The sequence below is a fragment of the Vicugna pacos genome, chromosome 9 (assembly GCF_048564905.1).
Source record: "Vicugna pacos chromosome 9, VicPac4, whole genome shotgun sequence".
Taxonomy (NCBI): Eukaryota; Metazoa; Chordata; class Mammalia; order Artiodactyla; family Camelidae; genus Vicugna; species Vicugna pacos.
The window spans coordinates 39590187-39610269 of NC_132995.1; the positions used below are offsets into that span (position 1 = coordinate 39590187).

General features: G+C 45.3%; 1 long non-coding RNA gene across 1 annotated transcript in view; it reads right to left on the reverse strand.

Moving 5' to 3' along the window:
* The window catches only part of LOC116281908 (uncharacterized), a 554075-nt gene that overhangs the window by 423248 nt on the left and 110744 nt on the right, over window positions 1–20083 (reverse strand). Inside the window, exon 2 of the long non-coding RNA XR_012075708.1 lies at window positions 1479–1552. This is a non-coding gene — a long non-coding RNA (uncharacterized lncRNA). The remainder of the gene's footprint in view (window positions 1–1478; window positions 1553–20083) is intronic.

Below are 20083 nucleotides of genomic sequence, written 5' to 3' on the forward strand. Positions count from 1 at the left end.
GCCTCTTTCCTGACTTCCATCAGCTAACCGGGTATGATGACCAGGAAGAATGACTAATGCCATGGGTGAGTGGTAAGATACCAGGACTGCCAGTCTGCTGCTGGAAAAGCCCATGCAAAGGCCACAATGCTCCACAAGAACACCTGGGAGTGTCTGTTCCAAGACATCTGAGCCAGCCAGTGGAGATGGAGAGGGCGCCTTTTCCAGCCAAACCACAGCTCCTAAAGGTAAGCTTGCTGATGGGAAAAACATGTAACCAACACGTATCAATTCATGCAACTATATATTTTGTCCAGGCCCTGGGAGGCAAGGACAGAAGTAACCACATTTACTACCTCATTGCTAAGTAAAACACCAAAGGCCAGCATTTAAAAGTGTATTCAACTGTCAAGATAGTGAACACACATGTATCCTTCCACCCCACCCCCCCATTTCTTCATGTGCCTTTGAAATCTCTCCAGGTCCCTCTTTGCCAACCCCTACCCTCAGTGATCTGCTTTCTATAGACTTCTGTAGGTTACTTTGCATTTTCTAGAATTTTATGTAAATGAAATCATACTGTACATTTCTGGTCTACTTTCACTCAGCATAATCATTTCGAGATTTGTCCATGTCATATATACCGATAGTGAATTTCTTTTTGTTGCTGAGCAATATTCCACTGTATGGATAATAATTTATCCATTCACCTGTTGATGGGTATGTGGGTTGTTTCCAGCTTTGGGTTATTACAAATAAAGCTATTTTGAACACTCATGTAAAACTAAAACAAACAAAACAAAACAAAACAAAACAAAACAAAAAGAATGTGTTCATGCATTCGTCCATTGCTGGACATTTCGATGGTTTCCACATTTTGGCTATTGTGAATCATGCCACAGTGAACACAGGGGTGCAGCTGCATGTCTGGGATCCTGATTTCAATTCTTCTGGACAAACACCCAGAAGTGGGCTTGCTGGATCATATGTAGTTCCATTTTAAACGTTCTGAAGAACCTCCATACTGTTTTTCATAGAAGCGACACCATTTTACATTCCAATCAACAAAGGTTCCAATTTCTAAATGCATACAATGGACCATTTACTTAGCCTTGAAAAATAAGGAAATCCCGCCATTTGCGAGAATATGGTTGAAACTTGAGGTTGTGCTAAGTGGGATAAGCCAGTCATGGAAGGACAAATACTATATGATTCCACTTACACGAGGAACCTAAAATAGTCAAACTCAGGGAAGTTGAGAGAAGAATGGTGGTTTCCAGAGACTAGGGGGAGAGGGAAATGGGGTACAGGTCTTCACTTAAGCAAAACGAATAACTTCTAGAGATCTGCTGTAAAACATTGTGCCTGTAGTGAGCAAATACCACGCTGTACACTTAAAGTTTTATTAAGAGAGTAGATCTCATGTTGTGTTCTTATCAAAAAAAACAAAAAACAAAACAGAACGTGTATGTCTGAGTAGGTTAGACACCTGAGCTTACCTCTGTTTTCCTGTTCACTTGCTGTGATGACCTTGGGCGAGTCAAACAACCTCTCTCTGTCTCTGTCTCCTCGTCTGTAAAATAAGGAGAATAACAGTACTTGCCTCATAAATTATCATGAAGTCCAATGTTTTTTTGATATTAATAAGCTTAGAACAGTTCCTAGAATATACTAAGGAAACATCATCCTAAGTGTGTTATATACACTTCTCCATTTATCCTCAAAACTCCCTGTGGAGAGGAAACTATGATTTTCAATTTACAACTGAGAAGACTGAGGCTTTGGGAGTTTCAGGTTATTCATAGCAGCATATGCACAGGGGACCAGTGAATGGCACAGATGGTAGGCCTGCCAAAACATGGAGAAGGGAGAGAACCTGCTGGCCATGTACCCCTGGAAGGCTTCCTGGAGGAGATGGCATAGCATCTGGGCTTTAAAGAACAGGGAAGATGCGGACCAGTGTTTTCAGAGTTCCTAATGGTGAGAACAAAGCACAGCGTTGAGAGGACGGACAGAAGAAGGTTAAAGAATAAAGAGACCAATCACAAAGACCTAGCCTGTCCTGGGCCTCGAATACCTGGCCGAGGTGTCTGAAGATGCTTCCTTGGCAGCGGTGAGTCAGAAAGGTTGTGGGGCAGGAGCGGAAACTGCGTGCAAGGACAACCACCTGTTCACTCGTCAACACCGGCACATCAGGAAGCGCCAGCTTCCGGCCCTGACCATTTCCACCATCTCCTCCTCTGAACAGGCTCTGATGAGGCTGAGACAGTAGGAACACACGGACACCCTCCCATCAAAGAGGCCCTGCTCTAGACCGGTGCTTCTTAGACTTTTATACGCATCCAAATCACCTGGGGAGCTCCTTACAAACAGACTGAGATTCAGTAAGTCTGGGGTGGGGCCTGGGAGTCTGAATTTCTAACAAGGTCCCAGGTGACACTGATGTACAGACCATACTTGCAGTAATAAGGGTCTAACATGTTTGTTCTCTTTCTAGTTTCATAACTATAATCCCAGCACGCAGCACAATGCCTGGCCTGGAGTGGGTGCTTCACAACACATGCATTGAATTGAGAAAGTTTCATCCCTTTCACTCCTGTTATCACTGAGTTTCATTAAGGAGACTCCCCCTGCCCCAACCCCTCCACCATACACACGTCAGGGGCCATTTCGTCTCCCTGGGTACATCGTCCGACAGTCTAAGTGGTAGAATTCAGCATCCCTTCTCCAGTCTCTCACACCGTCTTTACAAATGGCTTTAAACCCTCAGGCTCTTTTCTTTTTATCACATAAATGATGCATGTTTATTGGGAAAAAATGGGGGGAAAATAAGCAAAAACTAGAGAACTACAATCTGATACACATCCTTCTGACTCTGTGTGTGTGTTACAGAATGAAAGCACAATCTACATTCTATTGGCATTTTAATTTTCTTAAATTGTGAAGGATATTTTCCCATGTCAAAAATACCATTTTAAGGGTTGCATAACATTTAATTATTCTAAATGTTCATAGAGTACACATTTCTCTGATAAAATACAGGAACTTAAAAAAAAAAGGGTCCATACTGAATGACCAAATGAAGACTTTATAGACAAAATGTTATAATGCCTGTGATTTTTTTTTAATGGTCCAGTGAGGAATTAGGATACAGATCAGGATGAGCTGTATGTTGGTCATTGTTGAGCTGGGGTGCATTGTATGACCTGCTTCACTTTTGCATGTGTTTGCAATTTCCCATAGTGAAAGTTAAAAATAAAAAGGCATAGGGATGGCGGGGTGTGGAATAGCTCAATGGTGGAGTGCCTGCTTAGCATGCACATCCTGGCTTCAATCCCAGTACCTCCATTAGAAAATAATTTTTTTTAAATCTTTAAAAAATAAAAAATAAAGGTATGGTCCAGATAAGCTCTAGGAAAAGGATTCTGAGATAGGGAGAGGCAAAGTGCTGGAGGTTAGTTTTTCACACCCCTACCCCACCCCAAAGGAAGAACAATGGTTCATTTAGGACCATTCAGCCTGTCACTTCAAAATTCCAAGATCCCTGAGCTACTGAATTGCACTGGAATAATCCGCCTTTATTGTTTCCTGTCCTGTCAGAATGGATTTGCATTTTAAGTGCATGCTTTATGTCATGTCTCAATTGGAACTAATTGAGACATTCAGGAATACGGAGGCATGCTCTGGCCTTGGAGGGGACAACACAGGGTCTACCCATTGAGAGCCCTGCAGATAGACAGGGGTTCTGGGGAGCAGGGGGCACAGCCCTGCCCTACCTGTAGCTGGTGTGAACCTCAGCCAGGTCAGTTCACCTCTCTGAGCCTCCGCTTCCTACTCTGGAAGAGGAATGGATTTGAAGCAAATGAAATTTATGACTTCTGTCTGCTCAAAAGTAATGAGGTTCCACTCTGGGAGCACCTTCACCACTCCGCTTTGCAATATGCAAATCAGCCAAATTTGGTAATTGGACAAAGCTGATGGGAGCAATTTAATAAACTTTGATAACATTGCACAAAGTAATTGTTCAATTATTTCAAACGGTTCGGTTCGGAAACTCCAAGGGGGTGGGGAGCAGGGTGCAGAGGAGCCTTAGAAATTACCTTTGCTCGTTAATCATCTCATCCAGTAGAAGCCAAATAAGAATGAAGACTGTGTAGGGGTGTTGTTGTTTTAATTCTGATTAACTGTACTTTCATCTGAACATTTCTAAGCAGTGCTTTGGTCTTCCTCATCTGGATGTTGACTGAGTTCTGTTATCAGGATTTTAATTAACACCAGGTAGGGAAGGGGAAGCGGGATGACATGCTATTACTTCTGTTTGATTTAAAGTCAACGCTGGAGACTCTTCTTTGCAGAGCTGTTGAAAGTGTCTTATCTCATGCATTCCAAGGATGGCTGTTTCATGTAAATGTCATTTCTGCTGTCCAAAATGTTACAACACACGCCAGCACAATAGAACTACTGTCTTGTTCTAAGAGACACGAGGGAGCCAGCAAGCTTTTGATCAAAGGTACAATTCGAACATCAAAGTAATACCTCTTCTGTTAAATTCAGGAATCAAGACTCAGAATAAAGGGATGGAGACTCTGGCTTTAGTGATAGCCTCGCCTCCCAGGCTAGAAAGGTTTAATCCACTTACAGACAACTGGCTGGAAAGAGGCACCCGGTGGTACCAGTGCCTTTACTGCATCCTGTAGTCTCCGTGCTTGTATTCCGTCTGTATATGTTCATCTGCTCCTGTGTAGGCTTCTGTCCTGGTACTAGAAGCCTGGAGATGCCATGACCCTCTACACACAGAGGTAACAGCTAAGAACCTTTGGAGTAGGATGGAACTTGGTTCAAATCCAGGCTCAGCCACTTACCAGCTATTTGACTTTATGTGATTTACCTTGCCCTCCAGACCACCATTTCTATATACAGATGGTCCTGAACGCAGATGGTTCCACTCAAGATTTTTTGACTTTACACTGGCGCGGAAGCAATATGCATTCGGTGGAAACCATACTTGTAATTTTGAATTTTGATGTTTTCTTGGGCTAGTGATACGGGATGCTGGATGGGGGCAACGAGCTGCAGATCCCGGTCAGCCATGCAATTGTGAAGGTGAATAACCCATACACTTACAGCCATTCTGTGGCCAGACAGCCACTCTGTTTTTCACTTTCAGTACAGTATTCAGTAAATCACATGAGATAGTCAAAACTTTATTATAAAATCAGCTTAGCGTTAGGTGATTTTGCCCAACTGTTGGCTAATGTAAGTGTTCTGGGCATGTTTAAGGTAGACTAGGCTAAGCTATGATGTTTGGTAGGTTAGGTGTATTAAATGCATTTTCAACTTACAATATTTTCAACTTGCAATGGGTTTATGAGGATGTAACCCCATATATATATAAATACACATACATATAAATAATATGAATGTCAAAAACATTATATTGCAAGAAAGAAGCCAGACACTCAGAGGTATATACTGTATGATTCCATTTATATGAAGTCCTAGCACATGAGATCATAAGCTACGGTTTTAGAAGCCAGAATAATGGTCACCTTGGCAGGGAACATGGGGCATTGGAGAACTTGCTGCGGGACGGGGAATGCTCTATCTTGATCAGGGTGGTGGTAACATGAGTGTACACAGAGGGTGTACACATGAAAAGGAGTCACCAAAATATACTCTATGAAATGTATACCTCAGTTTAAAAGGTTGTATCAAAATACCATAATATCTGATGCACAGAACTGTTGTGAAGGTAAAATGAGGCGAGTCCACGGAAAGTGCCTCTCCTGATGGCAGGGCTGAGGAAGCACCCCGTGAAGGATGCCTAATATTAATTGTGTTGTGCCCATCATTAGCGTTATCATTTTAGTGGAGTTACATCTGACCCAGAAATTAGGGTCTAAAGTTCAGCACATAAAGGCAAAAAAAAAGTGTTAAAATTGTCCCGAGAATCCCTTAAATTGTCCATTAACTACAGTTTGCCTCATTCATACACACAGCCCTGCCCAGTAAAAGATGTTTCTCTGCATAATGGGCAGGAGGTAATGAAGAGGGCTGGGTGTAAGAGGCACACCTCTGTAGACAGGAAGAGCGCAACCAGGGGTCCAACCTGCCAGAGGCTCACAAGTGCCAAGACCCACGGCAGGCAAGCCTCATGGCCATGTTTCACTCCCTCCTGGAAATGGGCTCGCTGAGGATGGCAGGTATAACCACCAGCCCAAGCAAATCGCTCATTGCTCTCTCTCCCTCTCCTTCTCCCACTCTTAGTCTCCATCTTTATCTTTCCCTCTATTTTTTTCTCTCTGTCTCATTGAAGTTGTATTGGTTAACAAAGCAAAAGATGTAACTTTACTGTCTCTCCAGGGCTCCATCTCCAGTGCTGACACTTAAAGCTCCGTCTGGCCTGACTCAGGGAATTCTTACCAGTTCCCAAAGGGAAAGAGATAAGAAATTGACATCATATGCATACTGTATATTATTTAGCCTGAAAGTATAATAGTCATTAAAGTCCTATTTGGTAAATCCAACATATTTCATATTTTGGGTTGTCTTTCTCTGTGAATCATTTCACAAACTTTACAAAATCTCGGGTACCTTGCACAAAGGATGGGAGTCCACACTGACTATCACATCTCAGATTGCAGTGCTCGCAAGGGACAGACCCAGGAAGCCGCTGCCAACTGCCATGCCCTCCAGCACGGCTCTACACCGTGGAGCGCGCACGGAGCCACAGAGAAGGTGGGTGATCACCGGAGGAGTCTGGCTTTGGAGCGCAGACCAGCAGAGGCTGCCCTGCGGACAGAAACCAAGAAGGGGGCAGGGCCCGTGGCTGGCGGTGCTTAGACTCTGTAATGCCGGTGTGCACCAACCCTCCTCTTAACGTGGGGCCTGACATCCCATTAGCCCACTCAGGAGCCTCGATGGAGGCCTGGACAGGTGTTAAATTACCTTTCGCCACCCCACAGGTGTGTGAGCTGTGCGCAGAGGCACAGGGCACGTCGCCCGGAGCGGGAGGCTGTGCCGGGGATCTCCTCTGAGCACAGGCACCTGGAAGGTGTATCACTTTCAACTTAGAAATGACCTGGATCAAGGACCCAGCTTTCTAAGCATGACAGGATGATAAAAATATTCTCTGACAGTGTATCCACTGGAGATAGAAAACACTGAGGTGAGCTCTGAAGCCAGAAGAGCGAATGTCACCCCTTCTCTTATCCGATAGCCACTTATCACTACAATAAGCCGCCGGGCTAGCAGAGGGGCTGTGGGAGAGTCAGACAGCAATAATGATTAGAAAAGGAATCTGAAATAAATCACACCTACTCTCTAGGTGTGTAAGGCCTAAGTGAAAAGAAGGAACCTGCGAACATGAAAAAGCCAAGTTCAAGGACATCCAATTATTTTTCACAAACCTACAGGAGGTGTCCCGCGGGTGCCAGGCACTGTGCCTCCTCTGGAGAATCAGAGTCTGACATACTGACCCTGACAGCGAGTCACATCCCCACAGAGGGCTGGGCAATTAGACAAATCCTCCTGCACAGTGACAGGGAGTGACAGAGGTGTACCGACAGCCTGTTGAAGCACAGGGAAGTGAGTTATAATTTACGCCTAGGTGTGTCTGGAAAACATGTGAATCCCGTTGTGTTGAATAAAGACTTAGCCAAGGAAGTAAAGTGAGGAAAGGCATTCCAGGCACAGGGAACAGCAAGAGGAATGGAGGGTCACTGCACAGCGCATGAAGTGTCACAGTGGGTAAGGCTGGAAAAGGCCATGAAGGGCCGAGTGCCTAAGTTTAAGATCTTGAACTTGGCTGTGGAAGGAGGAGGAATGGGGAGACGAGAGGTGAGCCCAGCATCAGTGGGAGGTGTCGGTGGGAGGGTGCGAGGCAGGAGGTGGAGAAGCCTGGGTGAGGGCAGGACAGCTGGAGAGGCTGAACGGAGCTCATGGGCAGCTTCCTGGTGGCACTGGGAGTGGAAGAATTCCCAGTGCAATTCCATGGTGGAATGCTGAGTCCCTGCAGAAGGTCTCTCAGCACCTGCTCCCTTGGAACCTCAAGAAAAGTGTCAGACCTTTTCCCTGCATCCCAGGAAGCTCTCTGCTTTCCTTCCTCCCAGAGTCACAAACTGAAGACAAAAATCTCTTAATGACACACCTCCTGATTTCCCCATGTACTTTTCCAACCAGAGAAAATGTTCCTCACTGAAGGACCTGCTTTGTTCTTAAAAGAATCAGGCCACTTTTTTCTCCCAGAATCTTAAGAAATGTGAAAAGACACATTTTTTCCAGTGAGGGGACAAAAAAGAAGTGGAAGATACAGTTCTTGCCCTTGAAAGATGAATGAGGTGGGTTCTGTTTATCCCACTGAGGGGAAGCAAAGCCCCTGGACTGCACCACACAAGGGATGGAGCAAGTCCAGAGTCTTCCCCATCTTCTTCAGGCCCTGGGGCTTACGACTACCTTCAAAGTCATCAGTCTTTACTCCAACAGCATTAATTCCTGGAAGTAGTTCCCCTTTCTTGTTATATCTCATCTGAAGATGTTTGTCACTCATCATAGAAAATGAAATGTTACTCATACGACTCCCCAGTGTCTCCCTCTGTTAATCAGAGGAGGCCAAGTTGGACAGAATGTCTCTTATCCCCATCCCAAAGGGCCTTAGTTTGGGTCCAAATGAAGCAGAAGCAGACTCTAAGGCAGAGACTCATGCTCCAGAGGTATCACTTATTTCATGCAATAAACACTGAAATGGAAACCAAGAGCAGGTAAGTGACTCCACCAACCCCTTTCCCAATACAATGATTAATATCCATCTTTTTTAATAGAAAAATCCCATAAAATGGGATACTATGAAATAAATGTTTTTCTGAGTTGGATGCACCCACAGGAGGATTCTTTGTCTCTCACACACACAACACAAGCAAGTTCCATGAACCTAAAGTAATGACCCACGTCACAATACCAAGCATTTCAATGATGTCCATGGGATGGGAGCAGAGTCTAGTCTGCCTGGGGTGCTCAAGATCCATCTAAAGTCAAGCCCATGACCCTCCTGGGTCCTCATAGCCTCTCCTACCAATCACCACACACCTATCAAAGGCTGGATGTTGTCCTAATAGCCTTCCAATAAATACTATTTTTTGCTTAAACTGGTTCAAGTTTGGTGTCCATGATTTGTTACCAAACCCTGATTTAATGTAACCACTGAGTAGTCTTAGCTTTAGCCCATCCCATTAGAGCTCTTTAATTACCCATATTCTCGCAACCCATCTGCAACAAATATTTTGTTTCTAAAGGCTAAAACGTATAAAAATGAAATCAAGTTTCATTGTAGTGCACTTGATGAACTAACCCTATTAAAGACTAAAAGGACATGAAATTACTTCTATCCCAGGATATCCAGGATATTTGTCAGAATCTCCACCATCCCAGTTGACCAGCCCACTTGAGTGCAGTAAATCTCCAAAGGTTGATAAACATCGAATATTCCTCACTTATATTTATTGTCCATTCTAAAATTGACGTTTCCCACTGGACGTTTAATCACAGATTGCTTTGTTAAGCATTTTCTCTGTACAGAGGAGCACATCAGATATTGATTTCCTGATGGAATGAGGTAGGGGACAAAGCACAAATTCAACTACAAGCATTTGGACTTCTCCTCTCCTTTCTCCTTTGTGGTTTGGACACTTCATTCCCCAAAGTGAAAGGTAAGGACTTTAAGACAGAAAACCAATTGGGATGCTGGAATCCAATCAACAGCCATATCTCAGGGCAAAGGGCCAGTCCAAAGTGCCCCAATATTCATCTCTCAGTACCTCCCAAACATTACAGCCCACCCAGGTCAGATTCAAGGAGGCTGGTTCTTTCTTCTCAAGGACCACGAGGCTGACAGGTGAAAAAGTTTCACTGGGGCAGAGGAAATGAAATTGAATTTAAGTTGGAGGTGATTTGTCTTCCCCATGACCTCCGGTGGTCTCAAGTGGCAACGGTCAAACTCACATCTGTGAGTCAATTGCTGGGTACCTACGTTCAAAAACAGTTCTGATGCATTCGATTTAAAATGGTTCAAACATATTGAACAGACAGGAAAAAGAAGAGGGAACCAAATCCCTTCAGAGATTTTGTTTGAATCTACAAAAAGGCTGGATTGAAACCTGCAGAGTATTTACAAAGAAGCTGTAAAATCTTTTATTCATTTGAAAGGAGTTGGAAGAGAGACACAGGAAGTGAGGCAGGAGAGACCGAGCTGCTGCGGGGAGGGGAGGAGGGGTGGGTGAGAGACAGCGTTGTATTGTTGGCCACAATGAGTTTTTTCTCCAATTGGGAGGATGTTAACTGTCCCGATCACTGGCGTTATGGACAGAAGTTTTGGGTAAGAGTCCTGCTTCCACCACTCATTAGTTCTAGAAAATGTCACTTCCACTCTATGAACCTCAGCGTCCCCATCTGTAAATTGGAAACAGACTCCACATGCAGCGTTTTGTGAAGATCCAAATGAGATAATAGACGTGAAAGTCCTTTGTAAGCAGTTGAGAGCCACACAGATGCTAGTTATGCTTATGATTGGTTTCATTTAAGTCACAGGCTATACCACACATGAAATGGCAATCCTGACAAAGAGTCCAGGGGTCAAATTAAAATGAGAACAGCCAGGACTGGAAAAGATAAGATCCAGGCAAAAAGCAATTTCCATTAGAGTCATTTGTGAAAGTCTAAAGCAGTTAATCCTGTGCCAAGTTCTGAGGCCCACAGACCCACAGGCTTGCCTTAGCTGAATAAGACAAGTGGCTTACACCAGCTGATCATCTATGAGTTTTAGTTTTCCAGTTTTAGTGCGAGTTCTAATTATATTAGAAGATCTTGGTGGCTAGAGCCAGTCTATGTTATCCAGATAGCCATGTCTAATAATTCTGCCTCTTGTGCATATGCTAACAAGTGCCACTGCCTCCCAGTGACATGTTTTTGAATTGCAGGCATAATATGACAGACCCACGGCAGCCTCTCCAGCCATGCTTAATCTTGACTGCATATTAGAATCACCTGGGGGTTTTAAAAATATTGATGCCCTGAAGCCCACCTCCAAAGATTATGATTGAATTGGTTTTGGGCATTGAGATGTTTACAGCTTCCCCAGGTATTGCTACTATACAGCCAAGTTCAAGAACCATTACTCTAGAGCATAGGTAAGCAAACTTTTCTGTTAAGGGCCAGATAGTCTTTTTTTCAGGCTTTTCAGGTCATATGGTCTCTGTCACAACTACTCAACTCTGCCCTTGCAGTGTGAAAGTGCCAAAGACAATTTATAAACAGATGGGCATGGCTGTACGCCAACACAACTCTACTCACAAAAATAACCAGCAGACCATAGTTTGCCAACCCCTACTCTAGAGATGTGATACTTAAAGTGAGGTCTGAGGACTAGCAGCATGAACAGTACTGGGGAGCTTGTTAGAAATGCAGAACCTCAGGCCTCAACAAGATCCCCAGGTGACACGTGTGCACATTCAAGTCCATGCAGCACCACTGCAGAGGGTCTTCTCTGTGACCCCAGCCCTGCAGGCATCATCGCACGAAATGGGGAGCGCCTCTCACTGTCAGCATCTCCTCCGCCTGCCACCTCTATCAGCCCGGCTGTCTCCAAGCTGTGACATTTCTGTAGCATCTTCTCCTCGGTGACTCAGACAATCTGAGTAGCTGTCTACATTTGACTATGGTTTTTCCAAAGGGTCAACAGAGCCACACACTCAGTTTCTATTTTTCATAATAATATACTGAGAGGACGTGGCTGTGGGGCCATATCAGGTGATATGCCCCTTCTCTCATGAACTATCCATTTAAACTTGTCAAACACCACGCCACATAGCTCCCCAAACACCCCCGGCTGCCCCAAGCTTTTGTGCCTTGTACATGCTATTGTGCTTTCTGAGAAAGTCTTGTGAGTCATCTTGCCACCAGGCAAATTTATCCAACCTTTTAAAGAGACACGGGAGAGACCTTGTGCCCACTCCAACCCAGATTCAATCACTCCCTCCCCATGCCCTGTACACACCTTTGCTCTGACCCTTAGCATGTTTATGGTGCTAATGAGCTCACCAGTATGTCTCCCCAACTGCCTCTGGGCTCCTTCCCTCCAGGCTCATGTGTCATTCCTTTCTGCATCCACGTGCCTGACACTGGGCTCTGATATGACAAATGCTTAATAAATTGATGCTGATTCACTTGACCTACAAGTGAGTTAACATTTCTTTTGTACCTGCATGCTAAGCTAATCAACACCGAACCCTTTTCATGAGAAACACTTAACCATAGTTCACAAAAATGTTGCTCTCTAGAACAAACTTTGGGAAACACTGCCTCTTAGACAGCAGCACTGGCCCAGATTCAGACCCAAGACCTAGAATTTGAATTATGGCTCTGGTCCTCGCCTAGCAATAAGGAGGAGGTGGGAGAGGGCTGACGGGATGAATTTAGCTCCTACCAGCCTGAGCCATCTTTCCTGAAGGATGGCTGCAGCACTGTCTCAGGGACACACTGGAATTCCCACCAGACAAAGGAGAAAACTGGCTTCACACATTAGGGCTTTGCCACCAACTTAGTGACACAGCCTGGGCCAGAATCCAAGTCTCCCAGTATTGGTCTGGGATGCTGTCCAACACAACAAGGCAGACTCCGTTACAAGGAGTTTCTCTGGAGGTCACCATCTGTCCCCATGTCCTCTTTCCCACCTGGCCCACCTAAACCAGAACTGAGTGGGAGGGGAGAGAGAGAAGGTACCAGTGTGTATCTTCAGAAGAACTTCACCTCTGCATCCAGAGCCCCAGAGTGGTCAGCAAAGAGTTGTCCTTCCATTACAGATGTCAGTCCAACTTTCCACTGGATCAGGGGTCAGTCCAAAATGCTCATCTGTCTTATCCCTCAGTCTGTTTGGAGCCGACATTTTGACAAGGCTTCCACCCAAGAATCCTGCCATTTGGACAAAGCAGCCCAGCCAGGGTAGAGTCTTGGCAGCAAATACGGCATCAGGGCCCTGACTCCCGACTCCCTGCCCAGTCCTCTCTCTGGTCGTTGTTTTGGGCAGCCCCACCCTCCCAGGTGCCACTGCCGCCACTGGAGAGTCAAGCTTTGTGCACAAGCACAGGAATAGTGGGGTGCATACTGGCATGTGTGTACAAAGAGGAGTCCGCACTAGTTCACCATCACATCCTATCGTGCAACTGTTTGAGGGAAGTGAGGAGGAAGCAGCCGGAGCTCTGCCTGCCTTTGGCATCACCTTCCCTGAGCTCAGCCAAAAGTAAGAAGCCCAGGCCAACCCCAGAAGTGGCACTGAGAAAGCCCCCTCTCCTCTCCGGGCTTCAGTTTCTCCGCCTCTCTGAGGAACACATTAGACACGAAAGCAGTAACAGCGCCATCAATTCACCCTTGCTGGACGCTCCGTGCTTTCCTGCATCACCTCCTTTCAGCTCAACAGCGAAGCCCCAAGTGGGTTAGGCTGGCGTGGCCCCAGAAGCAGACCCTGAGATGTGCTCAAGTGCATGTAGTTGATCTGGGAGCTGATCCTAGGAAACATCAGTAGGGAAGTGGGGAAGTAGCACAAGAAAGGGACCACGGGCAATAAAGGGTGTGCTGTGAAGCCCTCTGCACAGCGATGAGTGGCAGAGTCCAACAGGAAACTCTCAGAGCAAACCTGCTGCTCCTGCCAACAGTCCCACCTGAGGGACAAGGCAGCTTCAGCATTCATATTAGATGGAACCTGTGAAACTGCCACTATCCGATCACTTCTGACCTGCAGAAATGGCAACTTCACGTGGTTCAACAGAATGTTGATTCCAGGTGTTGTCAGTTGAGGACTGGGAGGGGGAAGGGAAGCGTTAATCCCATGGCACTTCTGTCCAACCCAACCCCACAGAGCAGCTTTCCCAAGTTCTAGGGGGTAGCCTCTTGGGAGCTGCAAATATTGGCAGCAGCCCAGAGGGAACGCACTGAGCAATCTTGGTGGGCCCTGAGGTGCAATGCCCAGGAGAACTGGGATCTGATCAGGATTTGAACCTAGGGTGTGTGTCCCTGAAGCTCATGTATGTAACCCATATGCTGCCCCCGCTCACTTTCTAAGACTCTATCATTTCCTTGAATCACAGAGTCCTCTGCTACAATTCTAGAACTCTTCAACTGCAAAATCTGCAACTCAGAGACGCAAAAACCCAAACGGCAGGACAAGCCAAGCCAATCAGCCAAGGCAGGGTATTCACTGATGCTCACAGGCACTTCTCAGGTATACACGATATTCCAGATTCCGCACTGGGCTCAAAGGATACATGGTGGGGAATGCTGCCCTGAGAAGATGGTTAGTCCCAACACTTACAGTGAGACGGAGTGAGGGCAGAGCTAGAGCTCCTGCTGGAGGCCAGAGGTGGGGCTGCGTGGAGGGAAGGCAGAGAGAGACCTCCTGCAAGAGCGTGCACAGCCTGAGCCGGAAACTGAGCCAGGCAGGCTAGCGTCTGCACATCTTCCCCAAACAGTCATTCCAAGGGTACGACGGATGCCTTTGTAGAATGGGTGATTTACAGTTGCCTGGGACCTCGATTCTTTAAACATTGTCCATGAACTTGTGTTTCAAACTTTTAGGAATGAGTTATGACGCATCACTCTGAAAATTCAATTACCTCAGCAAGACGTCCGGCATAAATCAAAGATATCTATAGCGGGGAGAGGCATTTGAGCTCGTCCACAGAGGGGAAGCGACTCAGCCAAGGTCACACTGCAGACGATAGGGTCGGCTGAGATAGATTCAGAATCTATGACACTGGCCCAGATTGGCACGTGCTGGGGAACAGGACACCTGCCTTTTCAACTGATGTCTTCCATTCCATCAACAGAATAGAGGAGAGATGGGCAGGGAATCAGAGAACCGGACGGGGACTCCAAGCTCCCCCAACGGGATCAATGTCTGATCAGTAACACGGGGATCAATGTGACCGTCCCAGAGAATTAAACAGGCACATGCTGGAAGACACTGGTTAGTAAATGGTACACCGTCCTGCCAATGCAAGGGGTTACTCATAACCTTTATTATTCATTATTAGGGGGTGTTACTGTTTGCTGTGCTTGGAATGATGACAGCTAACTTAATTCCTGTTTTTAACATTTTTTGTTCAACTTAAGAATGTTTCACAAATTTTTGTTATACTTAATAAAGTATATTTGAAAAATGCAAACACCACAGACTATACAATGGAAAGTAAAAGACCCCCCAGAGAAACCCCTGTTGATGTAACAGTCTCTGACAGACCCTTCCAGAAAATGTTTTCTGCATATAACACTGTGCGTGTGCATGGTGCATGTGTGTGTTTTCCATTGTTCTGCACCTTGCTTTCTCTTTTTTGGCATGTAACAGTCCGCCTTGGACAGGGCTACACAGCTGTACATATAGGTTCGACTCATTCTTTTTTTAAGAAGGAAAAAGTATTCCATTAGTGGATAAACCAGAAGTTATTTCACCAGAGCCCTGTTGATGGTCATTTGTGTTCCTGTTGGGATTTCTGCCTCTTACAACAGAGCTGCCATGAGCACCCCACACATGTGTTCAAAGCATGGCCAGGGTCAGAGAACACAGCCAGCGAATGTCCTTAGACCTGACGGTGCTGGATGCCATGTCTGGAAAGAGATAGTTAAACCATTGTTCAGAGAGGTCACACCAGCAGACAGACCCCACACATGCCCTCCTCCCACCGTCTGTAGAAGAGTCCCTTTGCCCAAACTCTAGCTAGTCCTGGAAAACAGAAAACTTTTTAAATACCTGCCAGTCTGAGAAGTGAAAAATGGCATCTTGTTACTATTTGTTCTCAATTCTCTTTTATTATGACTTACAGTGAACGTCTTTTCAAACGTTGATTGGCAATTATTGTGCAGTGTTTTCTTTAGAAGAAGGGTTGTGTGTGTGTGTGAGAGAGAGAGATGAGGTGGGAGTTCTCTTATTAGTTTTATATAGCTCTCGCCCATTTTTTTAAACTTTTATTTTTCATATCACTTTATATAACCCTCATATAAATTCAGAAAAGCAGCCTTGGGTGAAATGGCACACACTTTTTTTTCCCCCAGTTGTATTGTTACTTTTATTTCTTTACCATGTTTCTTTGCCATGGATTTTTTTTTAATGTACAAAATAACCTTCTAATGGATCCTCCCACCTCTACTCTTGACACAACTGTGATCTTTTTTAAAACTGAAGCCAGGTCACGTTGCTTCCTTGCTTGAAACCCTCCTGCTGGTTTTCGTCATTCTGAGAATAAATTCCTCAGTTTCTCCTTGACCTGGGAGGCCCTTCCTGGTCTAGAAGCTGCCTGTTTCTCCACCCTCACTCCACCCTCCCCCTCACTCCAAGCATACCTGTGCTCTTTCCCATACCTTGCTTCCTCTCCTTCTAGAATGTTCTTTCCTTGTGTCCCCAGCTGGCTAACAGAGGAAGGCATTTCCATTTTTCAAGGCCACTGCTTAAATGTCATCTCTCAGGGAGACTTCCATGACTCCACGGCTAAAGGCATGCCTTCCTCTGCTGTTTTCTACCTCAGCTCCTTGTCTGCCTCTCTGGTTGCATTTATCACAATATATAGAAACTTATTTGTTTGCTTCCTTCAGTTTTCCCCTCCAGAATATAAGCTCCATGAGGGCAGGACCTCTTCTGCCTCATTCCCCCATTGCATCCCCAGCACCTCCAAGCTGTGCCTGAAACAACGTGGGTCCTTAATAGTTATTTAGTGAATGCAGGAATTAATGTGTAGTCAGATTTATCATTCCCTTCCTTTATAGGTTTTCATTCTGGCTTCCTGGAAAGGTACTTATCTCTCCTTTCATTTTTAGGTGTAAAGTCATTCACTGAGACTCATATTTACTGAGCACCCTCTCTGTTCCAGTCACTGTTTATAGAACCTGGGTTAGGGCAGCGAACAAAACCCGAGGCAAGACAGCTGCCCTCCAATCCCGGTGTGGGGACGACCGACCCATCACAGAATGCGAACGGAGGAAGAAATGATTTTAGAGGAGGGCAAGAGCTACAGAGAAGATAAAGCAGGAGAATGTGAAAGAGGATGAGGTGGGCTTGTCTCCTAAGAAGGATGAAGCTGTGGAAAGAGCCAAGGAAGAGCGTACAAGCGGGGGAATAGCAGGTGCAGTCTCGCGCAGGAAGGCGCTTGCTGAGTCCAGAGCACAGAGAGGAGGTCGGGGCATCCTCAGAGCAGAGAGCAGGGCAGGGGAGGTGCGGCACAATCAGAGCGGGAAAGGGCCGCCCTGCAGGGCCTCCGCGGTACAGCAGGGGGCGCTCCTCTAACCACAACGGGCAGCCACCGCCCGTCTCCAAAGCACGGAGTGACAACTCGCTTTTTAAACTACTACTCTCTGATCCATCCAGAAGTTATGTTACTGAAAGAGGCAAATAAATGGAAACCTAGCTTTATAATTTCTTTGCTCAAAGTAACTAGTCAGTTGTCCCATTTATTAAATAATCCATCCTTCCCTCCCCAGGATTTAATTTGGGTGTTATTTAATATATGCTAAAAATTCCCTTGGGTATTTAGTATATGTGGGGGCTGTGGGAGAGGGTGGTTCCCTCCTGTTCATTTGCTTCCTGAAACCAAACATTCTGACTATTGTACAGTAGCTTTGTGATGCATTTGAACATCTGCTGGTACCACCCTCTTTATGACTATTTTTTACAGAATTGTCTTATTTTGGCACATCCCCCCTCCCCAGGTTGACTTTTGAATCCTTTTGTCAAATTTTGCAAGTGAAATCCTCTTAGCGCTTTAACTGGGATTCGTTGGTTTTCTAGATTAATTTATTAATAAGTAAAGAGAAGTTACATGTTTAAAACATTGTGATTTTCTTCTAATAAACACGAACTGTATCTACTTGTTCCCGTAGTGTTTTCAGTTTTTTATGTCCCAACTTAACAGCTACTGATTTATTAAAATAATGTATCACTTGCTTGCAAAAAAGCTCATTATAGAAATTCTGAAAATAGAAACATAAAATATAAAAGAAAATGTAGAAGCAAATAAAAATCCTTTATAATTGCATCACACATAGAGATCCATTGTTAACGGGCTTTTGTGTGTGCAGGGCACCCGTGGGCACGTGTGGGGGGGCATTCTTGTACAGCATATTGAGTTGTCCATTGTTTAAAAATGAAATTTCACATTTAGTCCTATGATAGTATTCTCTCAAGCACAATTATAATGACTGCCCAAAATTACATCGTATAAATATACTATAATTTATCCAGCCACTCCTCAGTTGTTAAACATTTCAGGGATTTTTAGGTAATGCTTTGTTCTAAATGGTTCTGCAGTGAATACACTTATAAATAGATATTTGTCCTCCTGATTGTTTCTTAAAGATGGTTTCTTTAACCTGACCCATGGGTCCATGGCCTTTGCTAGTTTTTCCCCTGTTGTGCAAGACCTCTTTGTCTAGTAAAGATTTTGACCCTTTGTCTGCCAAACATTTGCTGACATATTGCCTAGTTTGTTGCTGGCCTTTTAATTGCATAGAGTATATTGAATGGGAGTTTAGTAAAAGATGAGAATCCATCTACCTTGATAATCCTTCCAAATGACCAATTTTCTCAATATAATTTGTTGAATCATATGCCCTTATTATTTTCTTTCTGAAGCCTTTTTAATCTATGCCAAGTTCCAGTTTTCATAGGACTATCTATTCTAGTCCACTGATCTGTCAGTTGACTCTTACAACAGTGACAAACCACTTTAATTACTAGTTTCATAGTGCATTTCGGTAACCTGAGGGTAAGGATCTATGTGTTGTTCTTCCTTTTTCAGAACGTTCTAATTCTGACCCAGAACAGAAAGGAGCCTTGTTTGAACAGCAAGAAGCCCAGACGTGTTGGCTGGTGCATCTGTAAAAGAATCAATTCTGTGCTAAGTGCACTGCCCATGCTGAAATGAAGAGCTGGGAGAAGACCTTGTACCCTGACTGCCTAGTTCCCTGAAACAAAGGAGCTCGTTGAAAACCACAGTTCCCCAAATGCACTGCTCCAGGGCTCTGTGTGGCTCCTCCACCGCCCACTGTGATCTGTGATCCCGGGCCACACTTGCCTGGACAGTGAGTCCTTCCATCAGGTCCCAGACAGCACCCAAGGGGAAGTGCTGAGGTCATGGCTGAGAGAGGGGAGCAAGTAGAAATGTGCTCTGACGCCTCACACACAGAACTACTGCTTAGTGAGATGGATGTCCAGTTCTCGGGTTAGATGGGATCCTGGCCATCTGCCTCAAGAATGCTATAGAGAGGGAGAGACCCCAGGCCTGCCTTCCTTCCGTTAAGCTGATCGATTCACTCAGGTTGGAATGGTAGAACAAACTGGGCCTCCAACAGCAACCTTCACTCTGCCCTCGTGGAAACTGCCCCCCGACGCCTGCACTAGTGGGCTGCAGGTCTCGGTTTCTGATGGAGGTGCACTGTTCTGCCCACTCTGCTACTTCAGAGGTATTTCTGAAGGAACTTGGAAGACACTGAGTGAGAATTGCTTGCAAGATGCCACGTGGGATTAGAAGTCACCAGTTATTTGTTTTAGTAGACACATATAGTAAATATAAAATCCTGACGTCTTGCAATATTAAGTTTTGTAAGTAGCCACGATTTTCTCTGTAGGTGCTGTGAGCACTCCTACTTGGTCTTGGGAAGCCATGGAAGAAGGCAAGAGAGAACAGTGGTTGTTAAGGAGCTTGGGAGAGATCCCGTAGCCTATAGTCTCAAAACTCACCACCTCCCGTGGTTCCGAGGTCTTCCTAGGGGCTACCCTGGAGGCCCTGCTAAGAATGAGAAGCTGTTAGCTTGGTTCCCATTTGCCAAGCTTCCCTGGGAGACTTCCTCCCTCCCTTGGGTAGCTTATAAGCATGGGGGAGGCTATTCAAGGCTACCGTGGGTCCTCTGGCCATAACCACATCATGGTCATAGGCAGTTTCCCCCAACCGCCCCCTCCCCCGATTCCCATCCTCTAGTTATTCAAACAAACACTAACCTAGGTACTTCGGTGAGGGGTTTTGCAGATGCAATTAATGTCTCATTTCAACTGACCTTAAAAAACAGAGATTATCCA